This window comes from Arachis hypogaea, chromosome 16 (assembly GCF_003086295.3).
Source record: "Arachis hypogaea cultivar Tifrunner chromosome 16, arahy.Tifrunner.gnm2.J5K5, whole genome shotgun sequence".
In the NCBI taxonomy this organism is placed as follows: Eukaryota; Viridiplantae; Streptophyta; class Magnoliopsida; order Fabales; family Fabaceae; genus Arachis; species Arachis hypogaea.
In genome coordinates this window covers 137,118,041-137,122,448 of record NC_092051.1, presented here as the reverse complement: position 1 = coordinate 137,122,448, position 4,408 = coordinate 137,118,041, and the positions used below count along the sequence as shown (strand labels likewise).

The window sequence follows — 4,408 nt, the reverse complement described above, 5'->3', positions numbered from 1 at the left end:
CCATTTCCCAAAGGCGACGAACTCTTTTGACGGATTTTCCGTCTATAATTTGAACTTTGAAAAATCATCTTACACTCTAATTACAGACAGAAAATCCGTCAGTAAGGTAAAATAGAAATTTTTTTATTTTTCTAATTACAAAATAAACTTATTTTCATACAAAATAAATATAAATTTAATAAATACAAATTTTTATTGATGGTATAAATAGAAAAACATACTAGTGAGTACAAAACGCTTTCTTTATAATAAGAAGTAATTATTTCCATGCAATAATACAATCTAAATACATTAGATGACAAATAACTACTAGTGGACTCATCAAGATTCAATATCCTAATTTATGGATAGCTTCATTCTTTCTTGAGCTTCTTAGTGATGATGGCAATATACTTACTTCTTGAGATTCTTGGTCCATCAAAATTATTCGCTGCTTCCCACTTTCTGAGCAGAGGATGTCTACCTTACTATATCCGATCTACACTCAGACAACAAATAAGACAATTATTAGAAAAAAGAACCAAAAAGGAGTTGTTACCACTGCAGTTACTTTTGATTAAATTTCAAGTATTTGCCTGCAACAATTTGGAACTCTTTCATAGATTTCTCAGGGTTAGTTCTTTTTAAAGATCATGGACGCTGCCAAATAGCAATAGCAGATTTGGAACATGTAATGCACACAATGCAATAAATCAGAACAAGTCTAAAAGCAAGTGATTCAGATTCAATTCAGTGACTGGATACTTTATACAAGTCTTTGATCAATTAAGCAATCAAGAATTGTCATTGAGTTGAGGAAGAGAAGAGGCTTCAATTCACAACAATTATATGAACATGAAAATGCAATGTCTGAAGAGAAAACAACATAAATAAATCAATTAAATAAATAAAAAAGAAAACAATAAGAATTGAAGTAGAAGATGATGATGGAGAAAGAAGAATACCTCTTCCCTATGTGTTGCTCTCTCAACAGCATCAAGGTTCCTTCTTGAAGAAGCATTCTTCCTTGCCACCACACAATCCACAGAAGCAGAAGCATAATCTGATGCGAATCCAATTCCAGGGCCACACCATACATCCTGAAAAGAAGAAGAAGCATGTTTATGGTGACATGTTATGCTGCTTTTTTTAGTATTCCTCCTTCTGCACTTTTTGTTCTTCCTAGTGTTCTTCCAATCAGCAGAGGATCGAATCACAGCAGGAACTGAGATGTTTCATTGGAGAAAGAGGAGAGGATGAGAGAGGATATGGTGGATTTGCAGCTTGTGGTTTGGATCATGGAGAAATAATGTTGAATCATTATGAACAAAGAAATAATGTTGAATCATTAAAAAGAACTAACCGTTCCATGATCTTTTAGCCACTCTCCTAAAGGTCTATTAGTATTCTGAGGATCATAGGGTTCACCATAAAAGAAGTCCGGAACAACCACATAGTAACCAGAAGCTGCAATCTTGTCTGCAAGCTTCCTAAACAACAAAAGATGAACAATGTTATTTAGGACAGGAACACATTGAGATGGAAATAGAAATAATTGACAATAAGAGCAGATTGAATCAGATTAGCCTCCTACTTCTATTGGTGGTAAAATTTATCAAAACCTTCAGAAGTTTCAAGTGAAAGATAGCGAGGCTTTAATCTTAGCAAGTAACCTCAAACAAGAAAAGCTTATACCTTCCTTTCTTGTCAATTTTTGTTCAGTCAACTGTCAAACAAGAACACATTCAAATAATTAGAATAAAGCAACAAAATTTGATTTAATGAGGAGAAATAAGCTACAAGACATGTCCTGAATATTAAATTAAATTATCTTATCCATTAAACTCCAAGGAAGTAGTAGTAGTAGTAGTAGTAACAATAAACAAACATAATAAAAGTTGTTGAAGTTGAAGTAAGATATGGCCTAAGAAAATTAAATTACCTTATCCATTAGAGGAACTCTTCCATATGGAGTTGATCCTCAAAGTATTGGCAATAGAGATGACCTAATCTATCATTAAAATGCAATTGATGAGAATTTTGTTCTACATTATTCATTCCACCTTCTTCTGAGGAACTCCCATCCCATCTCCATAACTTCTCACACTCACTCTCATCGCTCAAGGTATCACTACATGAATCCCTTGTTTCACACTCCCCTATCTCAAACTCTTCCCTGAAATTCAATATCAATTCATCAATTAACTAACCTACTACTAAATCATTATGCTCACAAACATAATCCCCTAAACCAACAAAAAAAGAAAAAGTTTTTGAGAGAGGGAGAGAGAAACATGAAAGTGTTGCTAGTGAAAATCTGAATTGCAGAAAATAGTTGCTATGGTCTAATAATAATAATCAAAATGCTTGATAGTCAAAGAAGTCATGTGCAGTAATAGAGTTGATACTTCATAATTGATACTGAGGAAAACAGTATCTGAAATCCCGGTGAAAAGGAAGGGGAAAAGGAAAGAAAAAAGTTTGATGAATATATAGTATTCTCTCTCTCTCTCTCTCTCTCTCTCTCTCTCTCTCTCTCTCTCTCTCCCTCCCTCCCTCCCTCCCTCCCTCTCTCTCTCTCTCTCTCTCTCTCTCTCTCTCTATGTATATGAATGAGGTAATGGTGGTTTTGGCAATGAGGCAAAGAGACAAGTAGTAGTTTTGGTTTTTATTGAAATGCCAACCTCTTGGACTACGTCAGCCATTCCTACAAACGAAAATTGAACACAAAATAGATAGTTAGCTAAGTGTAAAGATTGAAAGAGAAAAGAGATGCAGATCGAAGAAAGAAGAAAACGGAGACAAACTTGTTGAAGCAGAAAGTGTGTTGTGCTGCTTAGGGTTCTATGCTGTGAGAGTATAAGGGATTAGTCGAACACACTTTGGAAAGCGAATATGTTAATTGCTAAAGAAAATCACCCCTTTTTTCCCAATGGGTAAAAGGATTATGCTAATTTCTAAAAACAAGAGGAGAGAAGTACCAAACAGAAACCTAAGAATACAACAATCTAACTCTAGATACCAATATACCACACAAAAGAAAAGCACCTCAACTTCAATGCTTTATTAATATAAGAGTTTTACATTATTATTATCAATCACATACTACTTCTATAATGTGGTAGCGCATAATTAAATATTTGTTTAGAAACTTTTATACAATGATGTACACCAAATTAAATTCATAAAAAAGTGTGAAATTTTCATGGATAATCTCACACAAAAGATAAATACCAAAACAAGGAAGGAGAAGAGGACACTGCAGAAAATAGGGCAAAGAAACCAGTATATTACCAACTTTTGAGGCTAGCCTTGGGAACATATTGCCTCCTAAACTCTTGCTGAGGTGAAAATAGCACCTCCTCTCAAGTTTTCTTCTATTTGTTCAACTGCTTGTGTCCACTCAAGAAAATCCCTATAGTTAGGTTAGTAGACTGTTGTTGTAAAGAACCTGTTTGATAAATACAAAAGAATATGAAAAAAATTTAATAATTGGAAGTACAGCACAACCAATCTTCCTTTGTATCATCCCATCTTCAAAGAGACAAAATCAGTTTGAGAAAACTTGACAAAGAAATAACAATATTGCAATGAAAATTGAAGCTGACATAAACAAATAAAGAAAAAACTAATTCCATAAACAATATTCTTGTTTTATCTTTGTCATTATTAACCAAATTATATCATTTTGCTGTTAATTATAGTGGCAAAAGTCTACTGTCCTAGGTGGCAAGGCTCTTGTATCTCAGAATTTGTGGCCATGCAAAGCAGAAAAGCAAACATCAGACCCAATGTTGAAGTTTGTTCATCAACTTCATAGAAACTTGGAACTGGGTGCAGCCAGCCCCACAACTGTTGAAAACTAACAAATTTGAATACAAATATACAAATTTTATAAATATATAAAATTGTTAACTGTCAATGTTCAATGGTATTGTAACAAAAAGTACATTATACAGATTTCAAAAACAGATAAAGAACCAAATTTAAGTTGCTGTATCGAACCAAATTTCAATCGAATGATGATAATGGATATCTAAAGTTGAAGACAATGCTTTTGATGAATCATATAAGAACATATTGCAAACAACTTAAGCACCAATATTGCAGTCAATATTGCCCTTCATTGCCTTCTTTCTCATAACAATATTCTAGTGCTAATCAACAACTAAGCATGAAAGCACCCTGAACACTGCCAAATAACATTCAACTGCAACAATATATTGATGGAGAAGTACAAAGAATCATGATGCAGTAGCAACCAAGAAAAGTGAGTACCATTCACGGTAACGTTTCAGGCACATAGCATGGATGCAGTTAGGCAACACAATCTTACTATTCACTTCCATGCATATTCCACATTCTTCTCTTTCAATGTCTATATTAGAATGTTGTTGATGATCCTCATTGTCTCTTTTTTGATACCTCT

The 4,408-nt window shown here is 33.6% G+C and overlaps 1 long non-coding RNA gene across 1 annotated transcript; it reads right to left on the bottom strand.

Moving 5' to 3' along the window:
- Nucleotides 1-224: 224 nt before the first annotated feature.
- On the bottom strand, nucleotides 225-1,087 carry LOC140179865 (uncharacterized). The gene is made up of 2 exons (XR_011873690.1): nucleotides 945-1,087; nucleotides 225-483 (listed from the first exon to the last, which is right to left on the bottom strand). It is a non-coding gene; the product is annotated as an uncharacterized lncRNA (long non-coding RNA).
- Nucleotides 1,088-4,408: the final 3,321 nt, after the last annotated feature.